Source organism: Mixophyes fleayi, chromosome 8 (genome assembly GCF_038048845.1).
Source record: "Mixophyes fleayi isolate aMixFle1 chromosome 8, aMixFle1.hap1, whole genome shotgun sequence".
Classification (NCBI taxonomy): domain Eukaryota; kingdom Metazoa; phylum Chordata; class Amphibia; order Anura; family Limnodynastidae; genus Mixophyes; species Mixophyes fleayi.
This window is the reverse complement of record NC_134409.1, coordinates 140,953,644-140,968,308: the sequence shown is the minus strand read 5'-3', so window position 1 is coordinate 140,968,308 and position 14,665 is coordinate 140,953,644. Positions and strand designations below refer to the sequence as shown.

General features: G+C 45.7%; 2 protein-coding genes across 4 annotated transcripts in view; one reads left to right on the top strand and one right to left on the bottom strand.

The window, feature by feature from the left end:
- Positions 1–14,665, bottom strand: part of LOC142099920 (uncharacterized) — a 263,337-nt gene that overhangs the window by 75,855 nt on the left and 172,817 nt on the right. The gene's annotated exons all lie outside the window — the stretch shown is intronic.
- MST1R (macrophage stimulating 1 receptor) overlaps positions 5,322–14,665 on the top strand; it is a 35,858-nt gene continuing 26,514 nt past the window's right edge. The window contains exon 1 of the mRNA XM_075183889.1: positions 5,322–5,515. The gene's annotated coding sequence lies outside the window, so the exon portion shown is untranslated. The remainder of the gene's footprint in view (positions 5,516–14,665) is intronic.

The window sequence follows — 14,665 nt, the reverse complement described above, 5'->3', positions numbered from 1 at the left end:
AGTCTTGCCTGGTACACATCCGGTAACCGTCCTGTTATACATCTGGAGAACCAAGACCTGTGGGGTGTTAGCAGTGAAGACCAAACCTCCTTGCGGTGGTCCCCGGTGAAAACCTTCGCCACGTTAGACTCCGCGCCTCTGTAGTGGGTGGAGCTAAATCAGGTAGATTATTAATATCCTACTGTTTCTATGTGCTCTGTGATAGTAAGATCTGGCCATTAATGGATTCTGCAGGAGATACAGCTGCTCTTTTGGGCAGAGTAGACAGACAAGATGCTACCCAAGATGCAGAGGGTTTCTGAACCAAAGTTCCGTCCAATTTCAATTGCTTCCTCATAATTTCCTTACTGAGGGGGCGAAGGTTGCTTTTATTATCTAAAAATTATTTATGATGTTTTAACAAAGTCAAAACAAACCCAGTCGCTATAAATGAACGAAATGTTAATATAATCAAGCCAAAGCAGCTGCAAGAAGGAGATTGTGCAAACTCCAGTTTGTGGGATAAAGGACACCTTTGTAATTGCTGGTATGTATATGTATATATGTGCAGGTGTCACTTCCAGCACTCTGGTATTATTGAATTGTATCATCGCTGTATCCACCAGTGTTTGATCAGAGTCCGCTTCTATGTAGACCCCGTCCGTGCAGCAAGATGAATCACTGCTATGTAATTCAACTTATTCCTGAGAGAAAGTAGCTACAAACTGGATACAATATATAGGTACTGATCCTCGACGCGTTTCAGTATTCGTCGACACTTTCATCCGAAGAAAATGATTGTTTGTCTTCAGCTCCGGCATTATAAAGGGTAATAACCCTATCAGAAAAGCTGTTCCATTTGCCGGCACCTGGATTAGGATGAACCTAACATTTCAAACACATTTATTGCCTTAAAACAATTGCATAGAAGCGATTCAAAGATATAATATTCACTATTAAAAATAAATTACCACAACATTCCATCCATATATTAAACTATTAGATCAAACTAAAAACATTATTTTGCTTCATAAAATAACTAGCGGAGCACGATGACATTTAATAGCAAAAACATCTCTTACTATTGTGCATAAATAAGAGAAAAAAAAAAAAGATTTGGATGTATATTAAGTGTTAAACGCAGCCAGCTTTATGGTTATAATATATCTCTGTTCTTAGGCCAAGCCCTAGCCTGGGCCTTCCCTCTATGGGACACTTAGTTTGGAGCTATTGAAGTACTGGTTGTCACACACCAGACTCTCAGGTCCTCTCACTTACCTCTCCGCTGTCTTTCTAAGCTGTCCCTGCGGTCCTCAGATCTCTCTGCAAGATGCTGCTCAGTCTGTCTCCACTCCAGAGATCCGGTGCTGCCATCTTGGACTTGGTCACATGATTACTCTCAGGCAATCAGGGGATAGCAGTCTCTACTTCAGGTTTCTCTCCAAAACCAATCCCTGGGAGCTGCCATCTTGGATATAGTCACCTGATCCATCCCAGCAATTCAAAGTGCTGCTTCTGCCCAGCTGATTGCTGTCTCCAATCAGGAAACAACAACTACTATAAAAGGACATTCTGGAGCCCTACCTGTTACCAGTGCAACGTTGTATTTTCAAACGCCGACCTGGTTCCAGCAGTCTGTTCTTTGTTCCAGACTGTGCAGTCTGATTCCAGCATTCCGGGTCCATTCCGCTTCAGCAATCCAGTTCCTGCCTGGTCTCCCCTGCTAGTCTATCACCACCTGTATCAGTCATTTACATGCAAAGGAACATAATCAGGACACCCAGCTTTGTCCACGTAGTCTCCAGCTTAACTCCAGAGACACAACCCAGTCTGGGTACAGGCAGATCCTCAGCCGTGACACTGGTATATTTTGATAATTGTTCTGTACTGTTTTACCCTGTATGGTCTGTTTTCTGTACAGAGCTGTGGAAACCTTGTGGCACCTTTATAAATAAAGATTAATAATAATATGGGAGCAAAATGATCCGCTATTCCTGGATTGTGCCACTTCATAGCTTCCTTTTGCAAGTACTTCCTCTGCTGTCTCCAGCATCCTACGACTTTGTCAGGGTTCACGCTCTGTGCGGCAATACGTGGTGGAATTCCGCACACTTTCTTCAGGACTACAATGGAATAGTTAGGCTTTGGTGGCAGCATTTTGGCAGGAGTTGTTGGACTGTATTAAAGATAAACTATCCTCCAGAGAGCTACCTACCACCCTCGCCGACTTCATCTTTCTGTGTAATCCATTTTTTGAGAAAGTCTGTAGTCTTCCAGAGTTTTGTTAATTGAATCTTCAGACACCTACTTTACTCTTGTGGTTGTTTATTTGAAGGGATATTCTGATTTTTTCTAAAGATCTTGTCTCTCACCACCTTCAGTGTTCAGAGGTCCAAACTCATCTACGCAAACATTGGCTCTACTATAGATTACAGAAGTTCCTTTGAACTTACTCAAATGCCCTTTCTCAGGTATATTGTCTCTGGCTCTGATCATCAGATGAACCCAGAAAAAGTTTGTGTCCTCTTGGAATGGAAACAATCTGTGGGCCTCAAAGCTATCCATCGATTTTTCAACTTTGCCAATAATTACAGACAATTTATTCGGGGACACTCCACTCTAGCTGCTCCCATCATCTCTCTCACTCGTAAAGGTGCGGATGTTAAGAATTGGACAACAGTCACATCAGAAGCTTTTCTTTCCTTCAAAGTGGAGTTTTCTTCAGCTTCAGTCCCCAAACAACCGGACACTTCTGTGCCTTTCTTCTTGAAAGTAGATTCTTCCTCAGTCGGTGTGGGAGCCATTTTTTTCCCAGAGATCTTCTACGGGGAAGTTGCATTCTTGCAGGTTTTTCTCTCAAAAATTCCTTCCAACCAAGAGAAATTATGTAATTGGGGATAAAGAGCTTGTGGCTATTAGACACACTTTGCTGAATGAAGATATTTTCTTGAAGGCTCTCGCTTTCCTATAACCATCTTTACTGATCATAAAAATCTGCTGTATCTCCAATCTGCTCAATGCTTGAACCCTCGGCAAGTCTGCTGGTCTTTGGTTTTCTCTCAATTTGATCTTCATATAACCTGTAGACCAGGGAACAGGAACAAGAAAGCAGACGCTCTTTCTCGAGCGTCTGAAGACTATCGGAATCTAGAAGATCTGGAGAATCGTCCTACTCCGGATCCCAAATTCCTCCTCTCTGCTTCTATGGATCTCCCTGTGACTCCTCCTCACAGCAAGACCTTTGTCCCCCCTCAAATTTCGAAACAATCTTTTACATTGGGCGCATTCTTCTAACTTCTCTGTGCATGTTGGTACTCAAAAAACTCTGGAGTTCATATCAAGAAACTATTGGTGGCCAACTGTTCATCTGGATGTGAGGTGTGAGGGAGGCACTGTGCGCTGCTATATGAGGAGGGTGGCACTGTGCGCTGCTATATGAGGAGGGTGGCACTGTGCGCTGCTATATGAGGAGGGAGGCACTGTGCGCTGCTATATGAGGAGGGTGGCACTGTGCGCTGCTATATGAGGAGGGAGGCACTGTGCGCTGCTATATGAGGAGGGTGGCACTGTGCGCTGCTATATGAGGAGGGAGGCACTGTGCGCTGCTATATGAGGAGGGTGGCACTGTGCGCTGCTATATGAGGAGGGAGGCACTGTGCGCTGCTATATGAGGAGGGTGGCACTGTGCGCTGCTATATGAGGAGGGAGGCACTGTGTGCTGCTATATGAGGAGGGAGGCACTGTGTGCTGCTATATGAGGAGGGTGGCACTGTGTGCTGCTATATGAGGAGGGAGGCACTGTGTGCTGCTATATGAGGGTGGAGGCACTGTGCGCTGCTATATGAGGAGGGAGGCACTGTGGGCTGCTATATGAGGAGGGTGGCACTGTGCGCTGCTATATGAGGAGGGTGGCACTGTGCGCTGCTATATGAGGAGGGAGGCACTGTGCGCTGCTATATGAGGAGGGTGGCACTGTGCGCTGCTATATGAGGAGGGAGGCACTGTGCGCTGCTATATGAGGAGGGTGGCACTGTGCGCTGCTATATGAGGAGGGAGGCACTGTGTGCTGCTATATGAGGAGGGTGGCACTGTGCGCTGCTATATGAGGAGGGAGGCACTGTGCGCTGCTATATGAGGAGGGTGGCACTGTGCGCTGCTATATGAGGAGGGAGGCACTGTGCGCTGCTATATGAGGAGGGAGGCACTGTGCGCTGCTATATGAGGAGGGAGGCACTGTGCGCTGCTATATGAGGAGGGAGGCACTGTGTGCTGCTATATGAGGAGGGTGGCACTGTGTGCTGCTATATGAGGAGGGAGGCACTGTGTGCTGCTATATGAGGGTGGAGGCACTGTGCGCTGCTATATGAGGAGGGAGGCACTGTGGGCTGCTATATGAGGAGGATGGCACTGTGCGCTGCTATATGAGGAGGGAGGCACTGTGCGCTGCTATATGAGGAGGGAGGCACTGTGTGCTGCTGTATGAGGAGGGAGGCACTGTGTGATGCTGTATGAGGAGGGTGTGCTGCTGTATGAGGAGGGAGGCACTGTGTGCTGCTGTATGAGGAGGGAGGCACTGTGTGATGCTGTATGAGGAGGGTGTGCTGCTGTATGAGGAGGGAGGCACTGTGTGCTGCTATATGAGGAGGGAGGCACTGTGCACTGCTATATGAGGAGGGTGGCACTGTGCTCTGATAGTTACAATGTATTATAGAGAAGAGGGAGGCACTGTGCACTGATACAATGTATTATAGAGAAGAGGGAGGCACTGTGTACTGACACAATGCATTATAGAGAAGAGGGAGGCACTGTGTACTGATACAATGTATTATAGAGAAGAGGGAGGCACTGTGCACTGATAAAATGTATTACAGTATAGAGAAGAGGGAGACACTGTTTACTGATACAATGTATTATAGAGAAGAGGGAGGCACTGTGCACTGATACAATATAATATAGAGAAGTGGGAGGCACCTTGCTCTGCTCTGTGAGGTGGGAGGCACCATGCCCTGCTCTGTGAGGTGGGAAGCACCTTGCTCTGCTTGTGAGGTGGGAAGCACCTTGCTCTGCTTGTGAGGTGGGAAGCACCTTGCTCTGCTCTGTGAGGTGGGAAGCACCTTGCTCTGCTCTGTGAGGTGGGAGGCACCATGCCCTGCTCTGTGAGGTGAGAGGCACCATGCCCTGCTCTGTGAGGTGGGAGGCACCATGCCATGCCCTGCTCTGTGAGGTGAGAGGCACCATGCCCTGCTCTGTGAGGTGGGAAGCACCTTGTTCTGCTTGTGAGGCACTATGCACAGAGTGTAGGTGGGGCAGGTACATGCACTCGGTAGTTCTTAGCAGATTGTGCAATGAGACGTGCCCCGGGCTGTGGGTGGAGTTGCCGATTTCCCTCCTCCAGTCTCGGCTGATACTTTCCTGGAGTCACCGGGAACAATCTCCACCTTCTGCTCCTTGTGTAGTGCTGTGTCCCGGCCATAGCAGAGGTTGCAGGGTTGGGGGAGACCGCAGATCCCGGCGCTCCGCGCACCTGGCTGTGCAGGTAAGTGGCTCCGCGCCTGGATCTCTGCTGTTTAATGGGAAAGTGCAAATAATGAAATCACTTCTCTGTGTGGTGGCCCCTTGGTGTTCCTGGCTGCGGAGCTCTTGGGAGCGTTTCTGTCAGTCCTGAGACTTGGGAGCAGTGTTAGATCCCAGGAGCAGAGGTTAGGAGGGTGTGTGTGTAGTGTGTGTATGTATGTGTATATATATATATATATATATCTATATATATAATATGTATGTTCCCGCTTGTCCCATGACTTTGTACAGTAGGAAGTTCCCTTTCTTACACTATGTGGCCTCAGGAAGCTCCGGGTGCTCTCTCCAGCCAGGAATGTCACCTGTGGGGCACAGAGCACCTGGTATTGTATATGTGTAAGCTGAGCTGTCTGGAGCCTGTTGCAAGTTAATTCTAGGAATGGGTTAAATCAGAGCTGGGACTTGTAGTTCTACAATAGCTGTGAAGGTGTGCTGGGACTTGCAGTTCCAAAGGAGGTGGATTAAAGCTTGATCTCACACACTGCTATATAAGAGCCAGGGTTCAGTTGTAGTAAGATCTGAATATTTAGAAGCACAGCCTCTCCCCAGGATGTGTACACTGCAGGGCCGTAACTAGGGCTGTGCGATAGGGGCGACCGCCCAGGGTGCAACGCTGAAGGGGGGGCGCAATTTAGGAATATTTTAGGTTCATTTGGTTAAAATTGAGGGCTAGGGGGGCGGCATTTGTCTTTCTCGCCCAGGGCACTAGAATTCTAAGTTACGGCTCTGGTACACTGCACACGCTGGTACCTTCTGGCACATGGTCTCCAGGGGTCTGTGTGTGGATTGCAGAATATTATTATTCCCCCAGGGAGTCCTAATAAGCTCAGCAATATTTGCTTTATGTCATAACATTCTGTCTGGAAATGTTCTGTCTCATTAGTAAAAGACGCTCCTTTATTTACTAGCTATTCCCCATAAGGCTCCATTTCCTGTACACTAAATGCCTGAACAGCAGAGATTACATAATATGACACCCTGCATTACTAGCAACCTATGCTTCAATATATAACTTTATAGCAGAGGTAAACAAACTGTGACTCCCCAGCCGATGTGGAACTACAAGTCCCAGAAGGCCCTGGCAGTCACACTGCTATCTGTAGTTGCACTTGAACTTTTAGTTCCACAGAAATTGGAGAGCTGGCAATGTGTGCTGAGACTTGTAGTTCAACAAAGGTGTAGAACTGTTGGGGGGGGGGGAGAGAGGTGCTGGAACTTGTAGTTCTACAAAGGTGTAGAACGGCTTGGGGGGGGGGTTGCTGGGACTTGTAGTTCAACAAAGGTGTAGAACTGTTGGGGGGGGGAGAGAGGTGCTGGAACTTGTAGTTCTACAAAGGTGTAGAACGGCTTGGGGGGGGGTTGCTGGGACTTGTAGTTCCACAAAGTTGACACAGGTTGCTTAATCCTGCTTTGGAGAGAGATCCGTCCAGAAAGTGAGGGTGATGTCAGCTTTGGGGCACATGTTTGGGAGTTGCCCCCCCAGCATCAGTCAGCAGAGAGAGGGAAACACACAACGGGGAAATGAAAGATATAAAAGATTCCTCTGATAGATGAACAGGGGGAAGTGAGAGGTCGTGTTCTGTGCTGACTTTCACTCAGAGGAAATGTGACATTTATAGAAGTGATGAATTGTACAGAAGTAAGGTCGTGTCACTGCTCAAGAGCTGACTGCAGGTCATTACTAACCTAGGACACGTCATACGGATTACGTATTTGCGCTCAAAGATTGCTTCAATGTGGGAGAACGCCCTTAAACATAGATCCACCTTGATGTGTGATACCGCCATGAAGCCAGCTGAGTAACATACAATACTGTGATTCTTAGGCGCATATTTAACCGTTTTTTTGGCACAATCTCTGGGGCCTATTTAACTAGCTGTGTTTTCTGGGGACCACTGCAATTTTAAGCATCCCCTTTATTTATAACTAGGGAATACCAGCAGAAATCGAAGATATCTGCTGCGGTCTCCTTGTTAACGTAAGCAATAGCAGCCCCCATAGGTTTGTATGTGGACTGCTATTATTTGTGATTTAACAAGTTATGAAAATCAAATATTTTCAGAATTTGTGCCCGATGCCAACGCCATCTGAAGCTGGTGTTAGCCATTGAATCCTATTGGGAGAACAGTGTTGTAGAGGGATCTTCGGATCCCTCACCCCATCTTCCTGCTCTCCCTTCCGGTCACTATCTCAAAGGCGGCCACTTTCATTAGTGACCATTGAAGAGATAGGTAAACAGTAGTATTTGCTGGGGCTGCCGTTTATCATGACTGCTGTCCCAGCATAAGACTTAATAAATGCTCACGATCTTTCATTCTTTATCATTGCAATAAGAAATGAAAATAATTGTATCAAAAATGTGCTAGTTAATAAATATGCCCCCTTATCGCAATGATAAGAAATGAGATCGTGAGCATTTCTTAAAGTGTTCTGCCAGAACAGGAGTCAAACGGCTGTCCCGGTGCACACCTATCGTCTGTCTTTTCAATCTTTGATTTTCTGAACTTGTGAAGGGACATATTTAACAAATAATGATACTGCACTATCGTGCACTTACCATTAAAAAAACGTCCCTCTGTGTCCCCCGCATATTTAAGAAGGGTGCATCGCAGCAGATATCGTGGATATCTGCTGCTTTGCATTCCTTTTCGTTTTTGGGAGCAGTCACCATTCTACAGTATGGTGACTGCTCCCGGCCGCAATCTAACTTTTTCGGAAACTTGTCATGATAATGTACACCAGCTTCAGTGCTGTCAGCTCTGCTCCGAAGAGCAGAGCTGGATAGCGCATGTGTGGAAGGATCACATGATCCCTCCCTGTCACTCACCGCTCTGTCTCTGCTACTATAGTTGCAGAGCGAGAGCAGAGATGTTTGTGCGCATGTGCAGTTGTTAGAACTGCACATGCGCAATTGATTTATGAAGTGGATTGAAGAACACCAGGAGGAGATCTGGAGACAGCGCATTCCGAAGAGGACGTGGTAAGTATGTTTGTTTTTATCAAAGAAACAGCAGTTTATCGGAACTGCTGTTTCTGTGATCCGTTTTTCATAAATTTGAGAAATGGTTCAATCCTCATCAATGCGATAAGGATTGAAAACTATTTTTCACTTTATGAGAAGATTGATAAATGTGCCCCTAAATCACAAAAAATAGCAGTCCCCATAAAACATTATGTATCTGATATCGACTGCGATCCTCTAGTTATACGTGGAGGGGATACTTACATTTGCGGTGCCATTTTAGGAGCTTGTTAAATAGACCCTTAAATACAGATCTATCTCGGAGTGTTTGCAGAATCGCTTTCTCTGTGGAATTTGCGCACTTTCTGTGCACACGGGCTATGAACTGACAGTAACTACCTGTGGATATTCTGTATACTGTCTGTTATCATTAATCATCAGACAGCAGAATGCAGCCAATCAGCTTACAGCCATACAATCTTCACGTTCAGAAGGTTAGAATTGTCATGTAAAATGAAATCGCACATGACATACACATGACATGCACATACGATTGGTTCATACGGTGACCCGTGCAGCACAAAGCTGACACCACTGACTGTTAAACACAAGAACAAAAGTGCTGATTTTTGACAGAGCACACTAAGTCCCAATTTTATATTTGTCAAGGATGCATGAAAATTCCCTATCTAAATATTAAAATTGAACTTTTATTATAATTCTATTAAAATACAAATGTAATTTAAAAAAAAGTGAAATATGTGCAAAAAAATGTGATTGAGTGAAAAAGTGAAATAAAATTGCTGCGTGTCTCTGTCTCTGAATCAATCCCTCGTTAGATCGCACAGTATATTGTGTCAGTGTGTGTAAAATAACAGAGCAATTTGTTATAACTTTCCTCTGTTTAGGTTTAGGTCACAGCATAGAAAAATATTTATAACTATTCTCATCATAATTGTATCTTCATTCTGTTCTCCCTAATAGATAGAGAAATAGCCTTTTAAATATTGACGGTTCTCTATATCTTATTGAGTGACGTGGAGTGAGATCAGGGCCGGTGCTAGGGTCCTTGGTGCCCTAGGCACACATTCACATCCGCGCCCCCCCAGGCACACTTTCACATCCATGCCCCCCCCCCAGGCACACTTTCACAATCCGCGCCCCCCCTCCACACGTCTTTACTTGCCGCCATAAAGCTGCTCCTCTCTGCTCCGTCTCCTCCCCTCCACTCACTGACACTGTCAGGCCATGATCATGATGTGTGAGTGGAGAGGAGGAGACGGAGCAGAGAAGCGTCGGTGGTGATCCATAGCCCCTTCCCCCCTCCCTGTGGATTTATCGGAAGCTGTGCGGCGGCCCTGGAAGGTATGGCCAGCGGTCGCCGGACAGTTTTAAAGTAATTTTAATTCTGTGGCGCCCTCCAGAGCCCGGCGCCCTAGGCAACTGCCTAACCTTGCCTAATGGGAGCACCGGGCCTGAGTGAGATGCTGACTGATTGTAAACTAGTACTCTGGATGTGGGCACTAATAGAGCGGACTAAGAATTATTATGGCATAAACGATCGTGATAAATAGTAGTGAATATAAATAAATAGATGTGCTTTTTCCAGGCAAAAGGGTCTTTCCTGTGTTTATAGCTAAACACAGGAAAGTTATAATATAACAAATTGCTCCGTTATTTGACAAACACTAACACTGTGTAGCTGACACAATATACTGTGCGATCTAATGAGGTATTGATTTAGAGGGACACAGCAATTTTATTTCACTTTTTCACTCAATCACATTTTTTTGCACATATAGCTGTGTTTTTAAAATTACATTATATTTTAATATGATTATAATAAAACTTACATTTTAATATATAGATAGGGATTTTTCATGCATCCTTGATAAATATAAAATTGGGACTTAGTGTGCGCTGTCAAAAGTCAGCACTTTTGTTCTTGTGTTTAATGTTAATAACCTGGCTGAGTGGCAGCACCTTGAATTATTTGAAGAGCAAAAAAGATATTAATATCTGAAAAGAATAAAATTAATTTATTAAGAATGTACAACAATAAATAATATCCCCCTAATCTATACTAGTGCGACAAACTTTTGTCTTTTAAAAATTACCACTAACAGGTCCGGCCCTATCAAAGTGTTATTCTACTAATCCGGTTTTATAATTGTGCAATGTGTTTTCTGGGTCCAATGCCAGCCGGCCATCTGCCATGTGGACTTTGTACCCGGCTAAAACATTGTTACAGAGGGCTGAGTATGATAACCCTGGATCTGTTTCCGCTGCAGTGTGCAGTGTGCACAGAAGCATCAGGAGAATGAAGCATTGTGGGTGTCTGGTTCCTGCGGATCTCTGAGCTGGGTGTGGGGGGGGCTGCGGATCTCTGAGCTGGGGGGGGGGCCCTGCGGATCTCTGAGCCGGCGTGGGGCCCTGCGGATCTCTGAGCTGGGGGGGGGGACCCTGCGGATCTCTATTTGGTGTTTTACAAGCATTCAGTTAAGCTTGGCTTTTCCTCTCTGGTCCTTAAATACCTCAACAGGTCATGTTTTAAGTATATTCTTGTTCACACATTGGTGACTAATTTTTAGGCCTGATCCCACAGAAAGAAATTCAGAAAACATGGCCTGCTGGGGCCCTGGTAATAATGGATGAGAGAGCCAAGTGCACCACTATCATGTAGTAGCTTTATGTGGGAGCGATGATTATATCTTGGTGTCACCGTGCACTATCCAACATAAACAACGACAACACTGAATATTTATATAAAGGTGTTTATAACTCTAGTGACCTAGTTCAGTGGAGGGTAATTGAGTGGGGAAGTTAGTGGGAGGCAGGAGAGGTCTGTCACCCGGTAACGTTGGCAGGATTGTACGTCGAGAATAACAAAGCGGTTTATAATGTTTCAGATTAATATAACAAACAAGGGCAAATTACTGTCTGCCGGAGCCTTAGGCTTTTCTTAAATTACTGAGATTTGTGAGCTGTAGATTGGGGCGTGACCGACATACCTTTTATTCAGCAATGCGTTACTGTACACAAACAATGTAAGATCCTAACTATACAAACAGCAATACCTAGTGCTCCAACTGGTCCTTTGTAACAAGGGCACCTGTTGTACATGACGTCAATATGCCGCCCCCCTCGTGTGTGTGTGTGTGTATGTATGTATGTGTGTGTATATATATATATATATATATATATATATAATAATATAATATATATGTATATATATAATATAATTTACAACATTCATCGTCATTTTGTGGTTCCTCCACTGAGATCTGTGGCGTGAACTGATTAAACCAATTTCCACCAGTGACTGCATACGAATGTGACCTATTTCTTACGAAAATCTGCAGAAAGTTAGTGCCCCCTGTTTATAATACTTGCCCCAATAGCTCCTTGCTATTGGCATACGACAAGCATCATTTATTTATTTTGTTACCAAGTAGTAGATTCTGAACATCGCGCTGAGATCCTGCTCCTCCCCTTTTATTATCAGATTCCGTGCACACCCTGCTTCATAGCGCCATACATGCAAATGAATCAATTTGCAAGAGCCTTTTTATAAATGTTCCTGAAATAATTTGCAAACAATGAATTATTTGTATGTCCAGGTATTTTTACTGATGCTGTGTATGTTGTATGACGCTCATCCATAGATTCCTGGAATCACCTTATATGAACTTGTTGAACTATCTGCTAATATTGACCTCGGGTAAAGATCATGTTCAGTACTTTGTAGTACAGAGTCCGCACTGCAGGTATGAGATCTCTTACAAGTATAGCGACTACATAATGGATGTCACCACTACTGGCAGTCCCTGCTTTTATACATCTGTCCTTGGAAATGCCCCCACTCTGCAATACTGACCAAATGCACGGTACAATCAGGCCCGGTGCTCCCATTAGGCAAGGTTAGGCACTTGCCTAGGGCGCCGGGCTCTGGAGGGCGCCTGGAGTGCGCCACAGTATTCTAAAATACTTTAAAACTGTGTGGCGACCGCTGACAATACCTGTCACGTCAGCCGCACAGCATTCAGATGGACGGGGAGGGGGGGAAGAGGCTATTTTGTCACCACCGCCGCCTCTCTGCTCCGTCTCCTCCCATCCACTTACTAGTGTCAGTGAGTGGAGGGGAGGAGACGGAGCTGAGAGGCGGCGGTGGTGAGACAAGGTAAGGAGAGGAGGGAGGAGGGAGGAGGGCGGCGATTTTTGCGGGGGGGGGGCGCCGCTTTTTTAAAAATGCCTAGGGCGCCGTGGACCCTAGCACCGGCCCTGGGTACAATTCCTCTTATTCTGTATATTACAATATCCATTCTTCTTCTCTGGGCTTTATAACTTTTTATATAGTAAGTGGAGCTTTAAAAAAAATGCACAAAATGATTTAAGTGCCAAGTTCAGTAAATATCTCTGACCCTAACAATAACAGTGGATCGCTGTCCTAAATTTGACCAAATTCACTGTCAATTAACAAGTTACAATCTTCAATTGACCCCAATTTGATTTAGTGGTTCAGCGGTTGTGTGCACCGTCGGTGGCTACGGGTGAAATGTCGCAGGAACGTGTCCTCTCTGACACCTGCTTGGCCATGTAGCTCAGTCTCCTTCTCTCTGTCACCCCAAGATGTGGGTGACCAGAGGTCCCTGCTCATACAGGTGAGAATAGTGGGTCTAGTTATTAAAACGGTGCAGTGATGATGATTATGCATCGCTGCAAATCCCAGTCATGCTGCTGTTATATACTGAAGCTAATGGCGCCAGCGAAGTCCCCCCCCCCCCCCAGCACAACTGTTTGTACTATTTACCAGGAGCCTAGCGCTGCTGGTGAATGGAGGAAGTGCAATGAGCATGCGCGTAGCGCTTCCACTGTGAGGGATCCAGGAAGCCGGAGAGGCTGCAGCTGGATCCCATAGACACTGACAGTAACATCCTGAGATGGTGATACCGCTGAGAAAGCAGAGATTGTCAAAGCTTAATGAATCGCAGAACTTCCCATTCCCCATATTAATCTACGGGGAAACGTTATGGTAGAAATCTTTTAGTTCTTTGTAACCTCTCTAGACTAAACCTGGTGATGCCCCCACGCTCTCCGTGTCCGACTCTCGTTTAAATCTGTTCCGCTGCACCCTGCACCATTCTAATGCCGTCTGTCATAACACTCTGACTCTAGAACCTCACATCTTCCCGTGTCTCCATCGCCTTGAAACAAGTGGTGGTATGTCATGGTAGAAGGGGCCAAGGGCAGTCCTCAAATATGGGGCAGTCATAGACAGGGCCAGTACTTGGCTCCTGCTCCCAATAAACTTCAAGGGTAAGATAGTGTTACTTGCTGCTCCGTTATGCCAGCGGCTGGCACTCAGTATGGGAGCACTGCGGGGAAGATAGAAACGCTGGCATTATGTCACACTTTCTGTGTTTTAGGCAGTCCCTAAACCCTTGCGCCCTAGGCAACCGCCGAGGATCACCTGATGGTAGCGTCAGCTGACCGGTGTAATGTTGTGTCTGTGTTTTCTTACTTTCTGCATCCACAGAAACACACTAGAGCCAAAACATAGCTAAGAACAGCTACAGTGGCCATTTTAGTGAAGCTGGATAAGAAACTGGCGTAGTGGAGGGTTGAGGGTTTTGGGCATCTGGAACCCCCCCGTACCCCCACCCTGTGCGCCCCGGTCGCTGATTCCTCGTGAACGGAAGGCGACTGATGCAGTTGATAACTTATAAGCAACACGCAGACTCCTATTCATATCCCGTCTGTCATCTTTGGGACTTTCCTGGATATACATTGAGTAATTCAATATCTGTCATAAGTTCCAGGGCAAACAACTTGCCTCGTCTTAGCTTCCCAACATTCTCTTTGTCTCTCTGGCAGATTTTGGCCTTCCGGGTTCTGTGTCAAATTCCTCTGTCTTTTTCTGAGACTAAACTCGCTCAAAATTGTGCAGCAATCTCTGGATTCTGTGCAGTCTAAGAATAATCTGTCTGCTCTGCTGTCAGATGAAATCTGCTTTGTGTATGTCCCACAAGTGCTGCATAATAGGAAAGACTAATAGTTTATTCTGGGAGAAAAGATATAAAGGAAGACACAAAGAATTGGGAGTGGGTACTTTTCCAATTGCAACAAATGGGAGTAAGAAAACAAACACGC